Source organism: Anser cygnoides, chromosome 2 (genome assembly GCF_040182565.1).
Source record: "Anser cygnoides isolate HZ-2024a breed goose chromosome 2, Taihu_goose_T2T_genome, whole genome shotgun sequence".
Classification (NCBI taxonomy): domain Eukaryota; kingdom Metazoa; phylum Chordata; class Aves; order Anseriformes; family Anatidae; genus Anser; species Anser cygnoides.
In genome coordinates this window covers 153,823,400-153,842,161 of record NC_089874.1, presented here as the reverse complement: position 1 = coordinate 153,842,161, position 18,762 = coordinate 153,823,400, and the positions used below count along the sequence as shown (strand labels likewise).

Sequence of the window (18,762 nt, the reverse complement as noted above, 5' to 3'; positions counted from 1 at the left end):
CATGTCCCCTCACCATGATTACCAGAGCAAGGACATGTGAGAGCCATCCTGATTTGGGTGACATCATTGCTTCAGCTGGTGTGTGTTGCTCTGCCATGCTGCTCCTCAATGCTGAACTCGGATGCTGGGAGAAGCACAGCTGTCACACTACTGGGCCTGGAGTCCCCTTTCCTGGCACTGAAGGGTATCCCAGCTTTCCCTCCTGCACATGACACGTGGCATTCACCATGCCAGTTGGAGCTGAGAGGACATTTCCTGATAAAGCCTCGGTAAATCTGCCTTGTAGAAATCGAGGGCATCCAGTTTGGAGTCTGCAAGGGAGAATGCAAATCCCAGCTGTGTCTGGAGTTCCCTCAGGTGCTGCAGATGTACCACATCTGGCTGTCAGGCTGAAATATAGGACACATGTGTGTGACTGGTTGCAGGTATCTTCAGCAGGTGTCTTAAGCACAGCAGTGTAGCCATGAACAAGTCTGATAAGCTTTCTTCACCAATCAAGGAAAGCGAAGCCAATAAACCTGCTGCATATAAAGAAATGTTTTGGAGCCATTTCTTTCAGCTGAAAGACATCCCATGTGACTAGTACAAATACATCTACTTTTAACAATTTCACTCTTCTGTGCAGTTTGGAAGCGTCAGAAGCACCAGTCTAGACTCGTAGGAGTATGTCAGATAAGCCCAAATAATTGCGTCCTCTTCGGAAAACTGGATAGGAATTAGTGAAGATTAAATGAAGAAGCTGTAAGTTATATTATTTTGCGGTAGATAATAGTGTACCTGCTGAAGGAAAGCCAAACTGAAACCTGTTTGAAGTGGCTGCCTCCCATATATTAGGGTCAAGCTGGCTCTGCCTGAGAAAAAATACAGAATTTGACAGCAGTCATATAATTACAACAAATGAATTCATTAATGTCCTTAAAACACAATGGATCCTGACAAAATAAATGTTATATTTGGTGTAACAAAAGTTCAGCTGCTTCTTGCCATCTCTGCCAGTGGAAGGTTACTTACTCCATGTTATGTGGGAGAGCTATTTGAGGTCTCCACTTAAAACCAGACTGAAATACAATCTGTACCCTAGATAGCCATCAGCAGGAAGGTTTCCAGACAAATTAACTAGGTTAAAAACGGAGAGCATTTACCTTAAAATCAAATTCACCATACACTTTCAGTTCTGAAAGCAAGCTGGTCTGTTTGAAACAGTAGCCAGGAGCAGGAGAATCTAGATTTATTTGAAGGCATCTGGAGTAATTTGTCCTTTTATTTAGATTATGTTTCAGAATTCACAGTTGCTGGAATTCAGGCTTATGCATGTGATCCATGTAAGCTGTTTTGTACCACATATGAAAAATGAGGGCCAATCCTACGCACAGGAACCAGTTTCAGCCATGATCCTTTCTTGCAAAAGTCCTCAAACATAAAGCTGTTACCAATAATTTCATTTCTCTTTTTATACCACCTAGATATTGCCCACTATTTCTTAGTACTGGATTTCACCTTAGACCAGGGCACTGTTGTTATTAGCTTTATGGTAGCCAGGCAGCAAACAAAAAACGGATGTTGATGATTTTCTGTGATGCAGGTGACAACAGTTACCCAGGTACTGAGGTTGGGACTAACTCATCAATAATTATGCACAAACAGTTTAATGTGATTTTGGTCAATGGCAAGTTGAAGATGAGCCAGCAGTGTGCCCTGGCAGCCCTAAGGGCCAACCCTGCCCTGGGTGCCTCAGGCCCAGCACTGCCAGCCGGGCGAGGGGAGGGATTGTCCTGCTCTGCTCTGCGCTGTGCGGCCTCACCTCGGGCACTGTGTGCAGGTTGTGGTGCCACACTGTGAGAAGGACATAAAACTTAGGGAGTGCCCAAAGGAGGCCTATGATAATAGTGAAGGGCCTAGATGGCAAGATGTATGAGGAGTACTAGGGTGCCCAGGGAGGTTGTCAGAGCACTGGAAAAGGCTGCCCAGGGAGGCTGTGGAGTCTCCTTCTCTGGAGATATTCAAGGCCCATCTGGACGCCCACCTGGGCAGCCTGCTCTAAGGAACCTGCTTTGGCAGGGGGGTTGGACCCAATGATCTCTTAAGGTCCCTTCCAACCCCTACAATTCTGTGATTCTGTGATTCTGTGAGTTGCTGAGGTCCCTTGGTTTGTTCAGCCCAGAGCAGAGCAGGCCGAGGGGAGGCCTCATGGTGGCCTGCAGCTCCCTCACGAGGGGAGCGAGGGGAGCGGAGGGGCAGGCGCTGAGCTCTGCTCTCTGGGGACAGCGACAGGACCCGAGGGAACGGCATGGAGCTGGGACAGGGGAGGGTCAGGCTGGGGATTAGGGAAAGGTTCTGCACCCAGAGGTGGTCAGGCACTGGGACAGGCTCTCCAGGGCAGTGGTCACAGCACCGAGCCTGCTGGAGTTCAAGAAGTGTTTGGACAATGCTCTCAGACACATGGTCTGATTTTTGGGTGGTCTTTTGGGGACCCAGGAGCTGGACTCAATGATCCTTGTGGGTCGCTTCCAACTCAGGCTAATCTATGATTCTATGTACGAAGAAAAATACAGTTCTTGATTTTAAGGATTTTCATTTCCTTTGAGAAGTGGCCAGCTAAGCATTCAGAACAGGATTGTTTAAAATTGCTGGTCTGCCTTGGTGTGCAGAATGAAGTAATGACATCTGCAGGGCTATGTCCTCCCCCTTCCTGGGATGACCAAGCTGTAAATATAAGGCTTCAGTCTGGGACACCAATGGGGTAAAATTAAGGTGACATTTATAACAGAGAAAAGACCAACATCAAGAGCTGCATTTTGAATATCTCATTACTTCAGGCTGTATAGATCCAGGATTTTGATTCAAGACCACTGCTGGTTTCATTGCTATTGATAGGCCGTCACATTTTGAGTGTAAGCATCTTTTTACAAGATATTGTAGTAATGTTATCAATATTTATACTGAAAATTTATAACTACTTTCAAAAGTTTCAAAACCTTTAAGAATTATTTACCTTCTGGATTCTGCTGTTAAAAACGTTGGCAAATTGCTACGCATCTTTAAAAAATAAAAAATCTTTAAAAATATAAAAATAATTTAAAAAATTTAAAAAACAACCATCCTCTTATCAGTAATTTTACATTGGCAACAGTCAAATTCTCTGCACTATAAGCCTTCTGGGCATTACAAGTTAATGGCTGAAACTGAGTAGCAGTAAAACAATAATGGAAAAATGTCATGTCTCCCTACAGAAGCTGATTCAAGAGCTATGCTCATATAGCAGCAGTTACAATATTTCTCAGCTTTGCAACCTCCAGACAATGAAAAATGGCATCTTATGTATTCCTAAGATAGATAGGTCCCTTAATATTAACTCTATTATTTGAGAAAATTGTGCTTTAAATAAGGATAAATATTGACACATTTTATTATGGAAAATAAACTCACATTTGAGTCAACCTGCCACAGCTATCTTCTTTAGTGAATTATTGTTTAATCATTATTTAAATTTAGGGTTTATTTACTAGAAAAACAACAACAACAACAGAAACACTTCAAAAGCTGATAACTTAAGAACCCAAAGCAGCACAGAAGTAACAATAAACTCAGCGTTTGAGAAATACAGAAAGTAAAGTTTCCACAGCTGGGAAACATACTGCCAAGGGAAATATGGAGTTGTAGCAGGTGAATATCTCTAAAATCACATTTTATCAGCCGTGTGTTTAAAATGTTTGACAGAGGCAATTTCAGAAATGATATAGAAGAGGTTCCCAGGGAGCCATGCCAGAATTTGGGTCTCATCAAACCCAAGCAAGCTTAGAGGCACCATGTAGTTGTCTCAAAAGGTTTCACAGACATAATGACTGCACTGCCCAGGTCTTGACGGCCTCTGGAATCCCACACGCTATTGAACTCATTAAAAGTATGTTGTCCATGTATCCCGGATCAGAAAGTAAAATTGCAGAGTTAGGGGTCTTCAAGTTTGGGAGATTTTGTATTACGTTAATTGTATAAGAAAGACTCTAAGATTGTTGTTCACACCGGGATGTAAATGTTTCTTTCTGTCAATTCATGGTTTTGAAAAATACCCTGCTTTATCCTGAAAAAGCTCCTCAGTCCTTTGGGTGTTTTTCTGCGAAGTAGGCAGCAGGCCTGTGGATTAGAGCACTCAGGAGTTCAATGCTCCTGTGATTACTGGGCAGAGGACAGACCTGAAATGGCTTTCTCTTGGTTACTGATCTGTTCTCAAACTACTTCCAGTATCCTACTATTTGAGCAGAAATTGGACCCTTACCCTGATCATTGCTGATAAACCTTTCTCTGGAACTAGTACCTTTCTATAAACAGTTTTTGTTTCATGGACAGGTGTTGTCATTTGCACATAAGTCTTTTTCAGTCTACAAAATAAATAAATAAAGATGTTTCATGCTCTTTGGAGAATATGACTGCTCCTTCTTAGCTGGCAGCATCTTTGCTGTCAGAGGGGACAACCTTCAAATGAAAGTCATAGCAGTTGCAGAGTGAGAGGTGATTTTCAGTGTAAGGAATGATGATATCTGAAAAGCTTTGCATATCAGCACAAAGACCTGCAAATTGATTCTCTTTAACAGTGAGATAACTATGATGTTTTGTTTTTAGGACATGTTAAGATCCACAGTTTTTCCTCAGCAAATTGCAACAGAAGCCTGAACAGACAAATGGACTCTGCGGTGAGGTTCAGGTGAGTATCTGGTTGGCAGTATCAAGTCCTATAATTGCTACAGCCTCCAGTAAAATTAATTTGTAAGCCATTGGCTTTCTAAAGGCCAGACGTCTACAATTACTTTTTTTCTTCTTTGTGCCAAGATGCATTCTTTCAAGAAAAAAATATCACTAAGCAAAGGGCACCTGTCTAAAATTACTAAGGCTCAAGTAAGAGATTTGCAGATCAACTTTGCTGCCCTTTTCCCCCTGCAGTAAAACTATATGCTTTGTCTACTGAGAACAAGAGAAAATGACCTTGCCTTGATTTGTGAACTTTAAAAAATGCTAAAATGATATCTGCAAGGAAATAGAATGCAAAACTGCCCTTCAGCTATGAAGACTATTTTTTCTTGTTTCTTAAAAAGAAAATGACGATGCCATAAACATATCTGTCTTTATTTATTTTTTGGTCCTCTGTTCTTCCTCAAAATAATTATTGCAACGATTTATTTACACCATATATTGATTTACACTTTAAGTAAAACCAATATATTTGCAAAAGGAAAAAAATGACACTTGAATTTGTTTATTTCAGTTGTATTTAGACATAGTCAGAAACTAGAATTTACAACCTACGTGGGTTTCTGGAATATCTGTATTTCATTTTGGCCTTACTCAGTATAAAAAGCCTAACTATCATTGATGGAATAAAATGCTGTAAAACAATTTGATTTAGAAATACCGAACTGTTCTTTATTTTGACATTGAAGTTGAATATAATTTTCTGCTGTGAAATAGCCATATGCATACCTCCTTTCTATGTCTTCTCTTGTGTGACTTTCAACTGAAAAACATTTAACTGTATGATATTTTCTTCACTGAAAATAATAATTGAAACGGCAGACATCAAAATACATGATTGCTGAATGATTCTCATGAAGACCCTGATTACATCTTGGAGATGATAGTAAAAGTACATTTTTTTAATATTTTTTTTTAAGAAGCTGTTTTCATACAACTGGTGTAAGAACTTCAGGAATTATTGAATCATAGATTCTTTGAATCATAGAATGGTTTGGGTTGGAAGGGACCTTAAAGTTCATCTAGTTCTAACCCCCCTGCCATGGTCAGAGACACTTTCTGCTAGACCAGGTTCCTCAAAGCTCCATCCAACTTGGCCTTGAACACTGCCAGGGATGGGACATCCACAGCTTCTCTGGGCAACCTGTGCCAGTGCCTCACCAGTAAATAATTTTTTCCTAATGTCCAATCTAAATCAACCCTTTTTAAGTTTAAAGCCATTCCCCTTTTTCTATCATTACACTCCCTGACAAAGAGTCCCTCCCCAGTTTTCTTATAGGTCCCCTTTAGGTATTGGAAAGTCACCATAAAGTCTCCCCAGAGCCTTCTCTTCTCCAGGCTGAACAACTCCAACTCTTTCAGGGAAAGACCTTGTTCAGTAGTGGGCATGACACATCTTCACTCACACCTCTGGACTTTACCATTGTCCATCTGTCATATGCCTCTGTAACCTCTGTGGCATCCCAGGATCTCAACGCACCGAAGTCACAGAGCTCACAGTGTGGTCACCATATTTTCTGCAGTGCTGAACTGCCAAAGGACTAAAGATCTAGGCAAGGCCAAGGAAGCTATTTTGTATTCTGGATTGGCGCAACATCTTTTTTTCAACCTGCTAGTAGAGGATCATAAAAACAAGATTAGAGCTTAAGTAGCTATCATTATAAAACTGATGACAAAATTCCATTTCCTGCTACTCATAAAAAACAGTCATAAAACAAAGCAAATATTTTGTTGTTGTTGCTGTTGTTTTGCAGTGGGTCTGTCATGATTCCAGTGTGCCCAGTGTCACTCCTTAACTGGTGCATGAGTTGCTAAGGACCTGTTTCCTGAAATGCTCAGTAATGGGAGAGATCATCAAGTAGTAATGTCTCAGTTTTTTTACTACAGTTTATCTTATGATAGTGAACATTATTATGGCACTTCTTTGCTCCCATGATAATGCCAGCATAGACTGCTGTGTGTTATTATACATTATAAATCACTTTTCCAATAAAGAAAACTTTGCAATTGGAAATATCAGGGAAAAAATACAAGAAGATACACATCATAGTTGTTCTTAGACTATTGTCACCCTATCCCGTGCATTAAAATTGCATGCAATGTGTTCAAAACCGAGGACCAAGGGTTAGTTTTGTAAGGATGCCACATTGCTTCATGGTCTAGAGATTATCCATACTGCTGTGATTTTTCAAAACCTATGATAATAACTCTTCAGCTGCTGTAATCAACTGAACTTGGGCAATTTACTCCATTTCAAGATTTTTGCTGCAATTCAAATTGTTAAATTCCCCTGGGCAGTAGGTCGGTCTTTCTCTTGCTGTCTTTCTCACATTCTTTTGTTAAGACAAATTCTCTCTCAATGCTAAACAGTGCAGCTTTATGCACGTCAGTTCATTCTCCAAGCTAACTCTTCCAGGACAGCAAGCAAAGAGCTTAAAAATCTAGAAGTTGCTTTTGTTCCTCCAAAATAAACTTTTTTTTTTTTTTTCCTGTTTATCCTATTGTGAGTATTCAACTGAAGGAAGAATGCTCCAAGTAAGTCAGAATCAGCCCCATTTTTTTGAGAACAAAAGGCTCCTGTTGGTCAGTTTCTTGAAGTATATGTGCAAGTTGTTCTCACAAAGTGTGTGTGTCAGGTAATGGAGTATATACTTCTTCCTGCTTGTTTTGGATGTATAGAGTCAAACACATCTACTTGAGAAGCTTCCAGATTCTGCACAAATACAGATTATCCAAGGAGCTCAGCAAGCACATCAGATACATAAAACTGGTACTAGGGTGATACTGGTATCTTGGTTTAAAACAAAACAAAACTGCTTTGCAGGTTTTTCTCTTTTTCTTTCATGCTCTTTACCGCTCAGTGCAAAGTAACCAAAGGAGCAAAACCAGGCTACTGCTACTGACATGAGAGATAGCTTAAAGTGTGACAATCAATGGAGCTCAGAAGCATTTCTCTCTCATGAAGTAATGTGTGCTGATAATCCTAGATACCCTTCAGCAGGAGGAACAGCTTTTTAAAGGGCTCAACTTTCCACTTTGAGTGAGATTTGCTGAGTATCTGGGTTACTGTGAACCATGGGAGACATTTTCAAAAACACCTCAGGCACCAAGGAGCTCAAATCTAAAGAGTCTTGGTGCCTCCTGTATCCTTGAGCTGCTTCTAAAATGTTCTCATTAAAATAAATAATAAATAAATATATTATAGAAATTCTGAAAACAAGAGAAGCAAATCCAACCACTTTTGTGGGACAACTGATATGCAGAGAGGGAACAGGAAATAAGTCCATGTTTTAATGCACAAATTGAAAGTGTCACTCTCTGTTCTTTTTTCCAATGGCCTTTTGAATTGGAAATTTGAAGTAATAGATAATATTGTTAAAATAAGATATAAGAGTTCTCCCTGCATGCTGTGGGAGTTCCTGTGATGCTGGCAGCAGCAGACAATGTCCCTATGATCCCCATGGAGCCCTGTCCCCCTGTTGATGCCCTGCTGAAGATGTTGGAGGTCTGCAAGCAGTTTGCATCGCAGCACCTTTCAGAGGATCTACATACTCTTGGATTTCACTCCACTTTCAGTGCATTATCCCAGCTTTACAGCGCAAAGTACTGGTGCCTGCTGTGGTTATGACTCTGATCTGGCACATTCACCCACTAGGCGTGTTGCACCCAGAAGGAGTCAGTAGCTGATCCAGCAGTCGCCTGCTGTTTATACGAACTGCTCGCGATCCCACATTAAATTGCCAGAATGCTGCTTTCATGACAGACCACATTCCTTTCCCCCTCATTGCTCCCCTCTCCACATGGCGTAGCTGGATTTCCAATTATGGTTGAACACTGATGTGTCTTCTAGCCCCCTTTTATTTTTGTTTCTAACCTCAGAAGCCATTGCCAACCTGCTTGTCTCTTAACTAACCATATTCTTCCCTCATCAACATGAACAAGTGCGGCACCATTGAGCCCTGTGTAAATAGCCAGAATGACATCTGAAACAACAGAAATGTTAGTATTCACTTGGTGGGGGTTTTTAACAACATGCTTGGAGATGTCGAGGGTTTGCATTACATCTGCAGCAAATTCACTATGTGATCTGTTGATGGGTTGCAGATGGCACCATGAGCCACTGCTTGCAACAGAAGTAACAACCCTGGTCACATTTTACCACATTAAACAATTTACTTGGGTGGTAATTACATAGCAATTAACTTTGCTGCTTCACGAATGTTATGTGAGCAGCACTTTTTTTTTTTTTTTTTTTCGTCTGTCAGCTTCGGTCTTTTATCTATGGCTGGGGACAAGTGTTCCTGCCAGAACAAGCTATTAGGAAATGAAGGCCAGCCATGATCTCTATGGGAAATAATATCTGCTCCTCTGGGCAGGACTGGGAGATGAGGTACCAGAGCAGTGTTTCAGCTACTACTAGAATACTGTTACCACTTAAAGGAGAGGTTTGTCTTGATCAAAAATTGTGATGTCTTGTCAAAATCTGTTGCCTAAGTTCCTTCTACAGTCACTGGAAAGATTAGTACCTCAAAGGGGTTATCTAGCTATCCAGAAGTGAGGGGAAATGCTCTCTTGAGATGTTTTTATCTACTGACTGTAGAGGTGATATGAATGAGATCTCATGCCTACTTTTAGATAACTATATATTAAGTGAAATGAGCCCTGCTCTTCATGCTTAGAATAAAAACAACAAAAACATAAAAGTCTAAAGAGTATTTAGGGTATGGAGAAAGTGTCTACAACGAGAAAAAGCTTCATCTCATCTAGCTGTCTTGAAAAGAAAATTTGCTTTTTGGCTATAAAAGGAAGTCACTATCTGATATTATTATATCACTTTATAACCAAGACTATAAAACTGAGGCCTTATAAAAAAGAAACTTACAACTGAACCTTTTGTGTGGAACTGAGAGTGCTATCAACCACTGGGACACTCTGAGGTGCTCTGAGGTAAGTTCTTGAACACCGGATGTAAAGAATGCATCTTTCCAAAAGGTGTGCTGAAGTACGTACAAATGATGTGTTATAAATTATTGGACTGAGTACTGTGTGGGCAATGTCACACAGGATGATCATTGTAATCTTTCTGGAGTAAAGTCTATGAAAAAAAGTCTTGATCAACTGCAGGATCTGGTCCTTAGATTATCAATCTTTAGGGCATATGACACATCTTTGTTCTGTAACATATTTTCATCGCTAAAATTTTCATTAATCATTTCTAAAGAAGAAGGATGGCCACAGACGAAAGCATTGCGTGAGGACAGAGGTGATACAACTTCCATTCTGCTAGGGTTTTCCTTTAAGACTTTGGTCACTTCTCAGCACTTCTAATGCATTTATTATTCCTTTTGAAATCTGTAGGAGGCTACTTCATAGCTGAGCTTCAGGCTATATAGGCTGCATATAAACTTTCTACTATAAGAGTGTAACAACACTACTACTACTAGTTTGACATGTACACTCCACAATGGACTACTGCGGTTGTCTGTTATTCAGCGTTGTCAGACCTTTGCTCCCTAATCAGTCAAGAGAGAATTAGTTTCAGCTGCTAGTCTGGCACATTCAGTAGGAGGTTTGAATGAGATCTTTTTTATTCATTTTCTTCTCTTCTATCTTCCCTGTCTACAGAGACCATAATCATGTTGTGTGTAGACACTTATAATTGCAGATGCATCTCTAAGTGCTACCTTAGTGTACCTAAAAGCAACTACATAGGATAGTCACACTTGACAAGTTTCTTTCAAAGTCTTTGTCATTTTGACCCATGTTACTGGATCATATAGAATTGCCTACATTGTCCAGATTGGACTGTAAATTGATAAATTTTGCAATATGGAGGAAAGGTGGCAACTGCAGAAGACAGGAGTTTAAAGTACATTAGAAGTCAGTAATATTGTTTTTTATAATCTCCTCATGTAGCTTTTACTATCCCTCCCCATCTGTTCTGACAGAATTTCTCTATGCTCTGAACAAAACCCCGAATTAGATATTTTTCTAGAGCCATAAACTTAATATAATGTAAGCTCTGATTACAGTAATTTTTTATCTTGTGTTTAGGTAATTACTGTGCCAAAACTGCTGTAAAGCAAATGCTGTGCTGACTGCTTAAAAAAAAAAAATAGACAACCTCATTTTTTTCTCCTTTTATAATATTTAAGAACTGTCATTTAGCTCTCTGGCATCTGGAAAAGAGGAGTCCAGCAAAAACTGTTAACATTATTTTGATGACATATTTCCATCCCTGACTATCTTCCTTGCTACACCAGCTGCTGGAAGCACTGAAATGCAACTTCTAACAGTTGTTTTAGTTTCTATTTTTACTATCATTTTTTCCTAATGTGACACACAGCAAAAAAGTTTTGTAATAGACAAGTTCATCTGCAGGTGGAACTTCCGTTGTGGTTTATTTCTTCCAAAATTACAAGAAGCTTCTCAGATTTATGCCAGACACTGGTCTGGAAAGAGGTTAATATTGCCAAGGTTACTACTAAGCTACCCGAGCTATCTCTTCTGATGGATATCAGAGATTTCCTAAGCCTATTTGCAGGACTGGCCAGGCATTTTGTGTGGAAATAACTGCATTGTAGAAAATCCAGTTCTGGCAGAAGGGACCTTGATACATTTTAGTTATGTATTGGGTCAATGAAACAGAAAATTCTGAATTGTTGAATTGAACTGAAATTATAATGTTGGATTATTTTGAGATTAATCAATATTTGCCTAAGATTGCTGCAACATTTAATAGGTGTTATATGGGAAGTACTTTTTGCTACTTTCTTTTTCTTTGCAGAACAATTTTTCCTTTCAGTATAGCATAGACACCTTAATCTACAGTGAATTAAAATTTGTCTTGTCTTAAAGTAGAGTAGTCTGGAATTTTACAAGCTGTGGATCTAACCAGCTAACATTACTTAGTCCCTGTACAGTTAAATACAGGAAATTTCCTCATCTTCTAGATAGTTATACAGACTTCATTACTATAGTGTAAAGTCACATCACTATCTTTTTTCTCAATGTCCATGAGAGGCACCAGTTTGGTAGTGTTTCTGTTTTACAAAGGAGAATTGAAGGCCAGCTCATATACTTGTTCTCTCTACAGGAGTGTGAAAAGGAATAGACAGCATGCTATGCAGCTCCCTCAGCCAGCTGCTGAACTGATTGTAAAGACAATAAGAAACAGAGTAAGCTTAAACTCTGTCTATCCAAAATAGCTGCCAAAAGTAAGAGAAAGGAAACTTTTCCTTAACCTAGGCCAACTTAGCTTTTGAGGACAGGGGAGCTTCAAATCTAATCTCTGCTTGGTTTGGAGCAGGGCTTGAGTGCCAAGACCCCCTTGTCCAAAGGGAATGTTTGAAAATAACAGTCCTTCTGAAAGAGTTCCATTCTGTATAAAATTACTCTTCACCCTGGCAGAATCTGGGCCTCACTTTAGCTGTTAAAGACCACAGCTGTTAGAAGTCTTTGTCTTACTCTTTGTGGCCTCTTGCATATTTTTGTACATTAAACAGAGTTGCACAGCCTCCGGAAAGAAAAAATAATAGTCGGGTGACTCAAGAATTCTCTTAGAGCTGAGTCATGATATCAAGTTCCTACGTTGCCTTGGAAGAGTGAAAAATCATGTTTCTTCTGACACAAGTAGTCTGTAATGACTGGGTAATAAGAGAGGCACCAGCTCTGCTCTCAAATTGCTCAAAATCTTGGGCCTCAGATGCATGGGGACAGAGAGTGGTATAGAAGTTGTCAATGCAGATGAGGTTTCACAGATCACCAGGTCACTCTGTAGAGCACCAGAAATATAGCTGCTGAAGTGAATTCCCTGAAAAAAAAAGAAAAAGGCCAACCAACAAAAAACAACAAATGTGGGTGCCCTCAGGCTTGGCAAAAATTGAGTTTGAAATCTCTGTGATACCAAAATGTCTTTAAAACTAACAGGAGTATTTTACCTAGTGGTCTGAGAGATACCTGAAAATTTTAACCAACCTGTTCAAAAGCAGGGTGTTTTCTCACTTTGCTGGTAAACAGCATAAATGTAAAGGACTGTGACACTATTCTTCTTTATGGCCTGTCTGGAAGCATTCCAGGATGTCTGATTTTGTCCCTCAGCTGTACACTAAGAAACTTCCTTTTCTGCTGTGGTCTAACCACCTTATGTGGCTGAGATTTATGGACCGAGATAAGACATAGGTGTGACTGGTAAGGTGTCAGTTCAGAAAGGAGGACACACAACCATCTGTAGTGTAGAGCAACTGGAGCTGCTCCCCGCCCTGATGATGCCAACACTATGCCAAATGCGGACATGTGGAGGAGAAAAAAGCAGCTGAGGATATGGCTCTGTTCCTGATTACTGACTGCTGAAGGTAGAATATCTTTAACTGACCCTGACACAGCTTCAGAGCAGCTAACAGAAACAGGATGTCAACAAACTTGTAATGAAACTCCATTTCTCATAGACATTATCTTCTATGTGAGAAATGTCATTTAAGAAAATCTGCAAGGTTACTCTGCAGAGAGACAGAAAAAGAGAGTGAAGAAAATAGTGGGAGCCACGTGAATGGACAGATATGTGAGGAAAGGTTTCATTCTTCTGTCTTCATGCTGCGGTCACCCAGCTTAGCTGTTTACCTCCTAGAATCAAAGGATCGTAAATCATAGGATATCTCAAGTTGGAAGGGACCTCAAGAGGTCCTCTAGTCCCATCATGTTTCTTATTCAGACATTCTCTCAACCAGTGTGTGGCAATCTCTGAAAAAAAATCCTTGTTATTAGCTGTCACATTATAAGTACATTGCAGTGATTTGTAGCTCTTCCATTTGAGACATAATGCTGAGGATTTTCCTGCTCTGATGACATAAATACAGTGTAAGTATATCCTCTCTTCTTAAGTTAGACCTTAAAATACTGTAGAGTAATCTTTTATCTGGAAACAGTGTGGTCATGGGATTCTGTATGAGAAAAGAGGGGAAGGTCAGTAAGGATTCACATCCATGTTATACATGCGCCCTATTGTATAAATGGCAAGAGGAAGAAAGTTAAGCATAGATGACTTAGTAGCCCCAGTTGAAAAACAAACAAACAAACAAACAAAACCAGCAATCCAAAAAAAAAAAAAACAACCAAAAACATACAACAAACTGTGCACTGTAAGCACAGGACCAGCTGTATTGACCTTAATCGGAATTTTCTTAGTGATGTGTCCTTGTGTGTGTGTATAATTTATGTCTATATCTCTACATAATCTGCATATACGTAAAAGGGCACATCTCACAGCCAGAGTAGACATGTAGTTCTAACCATCTGGTAGAAGGTATTATGTGTCTACATATGTGTCTGTATATTTTGTGAGCACAAATTGCTACATTAGTCTATTTTATTTACATAGTTCATTAACACTATTGCTATAGAACTAAGGGTACTTTAGATATGTTATAACTTTACATTTTGTGCCATTTAAAATTGAATAAATCCTGACAAAATAATGTAAGAAATTATGCAGCACTGGAGGAAGAGGGACAGGCTGACTGCATTCCTTATGTTCATTAAGAGGCTTCTGTTCCAGGCTTTGAGTAATGTTAATATGATCATCTCTCAGAGGAGTCAATAAGAGCTGAACTGCGTGTAGGGTCAAAATAAGGGTCTGTCTTGCTCTGCACTCCTCTACTGACTGTCTTGTGCTCAGTGTATGACAATCAAGATATTCTTGGGACCATGCAAGAGGTTCAGGACAAACTCCTTAAAGTCCCTTGAAGTGACTTGTTCACTGGCTTGGTCTTTTCTCAGGTGCTTGCTCAAGCAATCATTATGTGTCATTCTGGGGTATGGGATGGAAAGAAATAAAGCGAAGATGTTTCCTTCTGTTCTACTTCACCTTTTTGCTCAGGTTTCAAGCAAGTTCCTTCATACTTTTTCTGAAAACAAACAAAAAACCAAACAGAGGAACAAAAGCAACATCCCATATAGGCATATCTACTGAGCTATTTCATTTCTTCACTTTCCTTCTCAAAATTGTCCTTGACTGCTAGGTTTCAAGACCAGAGTTTCTTTGTTCTCCCACTTTTGAGTGTTGCCTTTGTTCTCTGCCCCTTGGGGGACAGGGCTGTTGATTTATGCTGCTTGTGCAGTGCCTCTGATTAGGGGATGCCTAGTCCAAGGCATCCCCTGAGACCTTTTATCCTTTCCTTGTCTCTCCTGACAATTCAACTACTCTAAGAGGCCCTGAGGTGAAGGGAAACTCCTGGCCACACTGAAGCTTCCTGGACAGGTTCTTTCCAGCTTAAATTACTCCTTGATTTTGTGGATTTGGCAGGGCTGGATTCAGCAAGAAGGGAGAAGCAATTAGCTGTATCTTGCCCTGTTTTCTGCACCTTGGGACAAATCACTCTATATTGTGATGAAGCACAGTCACATCACGTCATGCTGGAACCAACCATGTGGTTGCTTACATCTGCTCAAATTAACATAGGGTTGGGTTCAGTTGGCCAGATGCTGACACCATCTGTATTTAGTTCTCACAGACATAGCAGGTGCAGTAATTTGATGAGGTTAACCACCAGCTAAAGGGATGCATAAACCACTTCTCATGTTTCAAGCTATTGTATTTGGTGTGGTAGGAAACGTCCCTTCTATCTATATGGTTATTGATAATATCATTAGAATGTAACAGTGGCTGGAAACTAGAGCTATGTGAAAATATCATTGGTTTTATTTCCTAGAGATAGTATCAAGAAATAACAACCCTGGTGAACGTCTACATCAGGCTTGCATTTAGGTGAACTTAATATTTCTAAATATATATATATATATAAAAAAAAAAAAAGGAAAGAAGAAAAAAAGAAAGCCAAAGAAAAGCTATAATAATTAATATGCATTGAACTTTTTTTTCCTTTTTTTTTTCTTTTTTTTTCCCCAGTCATAAATCTAGCAAGGATGAAGGAATCATCAAAACCATGGAATAATTAGAGCCAGCTTGAAACTTAGCTCAGGTATCTATTGGTTTTGTAAAACTTGGCCAGTTTTGGATCAGGAATGAAGTGAAAAAACAACCCAACTAGCTCCATTACTTCATATTAATAGCAAGAGTTTACATGGAATCCTGACCACAGAGAGCTTGTATTTCATCCCAGTTGTCTCTACTGGATATTTCCTATTAAAAGAGTAGTCTTTGAGTCTTATGCTTCACCATCTCTTTCTGTTTGATTCCAAAGCATGTGAAATTCTCACTGCAGCTAATATCCTGTAGAAAGCAGCCTGATCTACAGATTGCTTAATAGTTGGGAAAGCCTTTCTCATCGACTTCAAACCCTCTGGAGATGCAATCCTGAGATCAGTGTATAAACTCACCGTTTAACTGATCATGGATGTTTCACTGACAGTATGGAATTCCTCATCTGGCCTCATCTTCCTCTTCCTCCTCTTGCTGGGGAAAAGCTGCCTTATTGCTACAGAGTATAGCACCTTTCACAGAAGTGCCTGATGTTGTGCTATGTATGCAGAACATTGCCCATGTGGTATGACCCTCATACCTTTGGTTGGATTCATAATTTCTATATTTTGCAGATTTCTCAAGTTATCTAATATCTGATTTATGTTTAATTACCTTTTTGGAGAAATTTGCCATATTCAATTGCCAATGTTATGGTTAAATAAATCAACAAATGTCTAAGGTTACTAATTGCTAATTAACCCAGCAAGGGAAGAGTCCTGGTGAAACGTGTGCTGTATGTCCTCATACACGTCAGAGCTCTCATGGGGTTCACACAGTTTGCTCACTAAAATCAGCCATATAAATCTTCATTAAGCCAGAAATTATGGACACTATCACAGCTCTAATTCTGGCTTTCCACATCCGTATCTGAGATTGTTCATAGTGAAGATACCACTTCATTTCCATGTAATTTACAAAGGGTGTATTTTTTTCCCACTGAGAAGTCACATTGTAACAGCAATCAGCAATTCAGAGCTTTCAATTAAACAGTGTGCCATTTAAATGGCAGTAAAAATGAAATGGTACACTGGAATGGATAGGAATCTAAAAACAGGTGCAATTACACTCATTTTTATTTCAGACTCTTAAATTTTAATGCCTTTTACAGGCACATGAATAAATGAGTTATTCAGGATTCACAACTTTTGGGAATTAATTCATACTATTCCAGAAAGCTCTAGTTCAGCAAAGGTAGCAAAGGGAATAAGAGATTCTAAAAACACCAGCTGTTGGCTGTGGGTCTTTCAGTGATTCCAAGTATATGCCTCTAAAGATTGGACTAGATGATCTTAAAGGTTGGACTAGATGATTTTAGAGGTCTTTTCCAACCTGAATGTTTCTATGATTCTGTACCAGCAAGTTACAGTATGTGCTGTATGGTTAGGGAAAAGGGGAAGGAGAGTGATCCTGCAATATCCTAATAAAATGATTTCCTATCAATATCAGTGGGAAGTAGCTGGCTTCTTACTTTCTCTCCATGGAAAATTATGGTGACTGTTAAAATTAGGCACACTTCCCCCACGTCATCAACTAGTAATCTCTTGATAAGCAAAATCCCATACCTGTGAGCTCACTGTCATTACTAGCCAAGTAGCCTCTCATGAAGAGCAAAAAGTTGATTTGCAGTTAGACCCACATTGCATAAGTATATCTCCATTTCATTTATGTTCTTCATGTGTTGCAAATTTCCATTAGCTTAAGGCCATTTACATGGCATTCACACTGGCTAATTATACGTCTGGAGCTGAGGTTGATGTTGTGGTCAACATAAATTTAAACATTCCTCTGAGGATCTTAGATGCCTGAGGTCTTATAGTATGAATATTCCTCCTTTATCTCTCTGAATCAAAGGACACATCTGGAATCACAGCTCCAAAGATTTCATTAAAACAAGTAGCATATTTATCTTCTAAAGTTCCAGTGTTTGAATGAAAGAACTGGAATAAGATTTATCTGGATTATACTATTGTTTTAGACAGGAATCAACCCTTTTCAAATTTTAGGGAACATCAGCTGTTGAACTGAATCATACCAAGCCCTTTTTGCCATGTTTTGAATACCTGAAGCTGAGAAGATCACATTGGATTAGGGGCACCTTGCAAAGCTAGGAACTTATTAAACCACTGCTCCCTGTCAAGTTCTGCAAAGGACTGCAAATGTCCAGACTGACTTTCACCAGGAACACTCCTTGAAGTTAGACAAGGTAGTCAGCAGGTGAGCCTATTGTTTGGATGTGTTTTCAGTGTATACATGCGCATCATGCATTCAGATGTACTTCCGAGGTGTGAAATAGCAACATAAGATCAGATGGCCACAGCACTAGTTTGCAGTATAAGTCTTGTATGAGCCATGAAATGCTGCTAGGTATCTCTTCTCCAGCAGCCCTCATCCTCTGATTCCATTATACCCTCCACAAGATGCATCTCATGGTTGGCTCACAGTGATGTCTGGCACAGTGGACATGGAACATGAACAAGACCATGGCATGCCCTATTAAATTTTGCCTTAGCTGCAGAAGTATGTGAAGAGGAAACAGGGTTCCATGACATGCGCATGCGAATGCAACTGTTGGGTTCAATATCTGGTCCTCTTTGTGTATGTTACAAAGTTCACACAGAAACAAATAGGAACAGAAACAGGAACTTTGCTGTTCAAATTTAACTACATCCATATTTTTTTTTATTTTTTTTTGAAGTTGGTATCATTTTGGTTTCATGATTTGATTGCAGGCTTGGCAAAATGCAGAAAAACCCCGTCCTCCCTTTCCTCAGCTGAATTTCTGCAGTGGGTGAGGAGCTGTAGAGCAGCTGTGGTCACAACTCTGATTTTTTTTTTTTTTTTTTTTTTTCTTAAACCTTCATTATTACTCTTCATGACGTTACACTGACATCGCTCCCATCACATCAGGAGGAACTGTCTAAAGAATAAGGCAATCCTGTCTGTCCTCTGTCTGCACTGAAGACAGCACTTTGGGGAAGGAATATAAGGCTATTAAAATTATTAAGAGTATCATGTTATAACTTTGCTAACAGCAGAGTAAC

General features: G+C 39.6%; 1 long non-coding RNA gene across 1 annotated transcript in view; it reads left to right on the top strand.

Annotated features, from left to right (window-relative positions):
• Nucleotides 1-7,115, top strand: part of LOC125180121 (uncharacterized) — a 119,044-nt gene extending 111,929 nt beyond the window's left edge. The window contains exons 5-6 of the long non-coding RNA XR_010828812.1: nt 4,618-4,699; nt 6,498-7,115. This is a non-coding gene — a long non-coding RNA (uncharacterized lncRNA). The remainder of the gene's footprint in view (nt 1-4,617; nt 4,700-6,497) is intronic.
• The last annotated feature ends 11,647 nt before the right edge of the window (nt 7,116-18,762 follow it).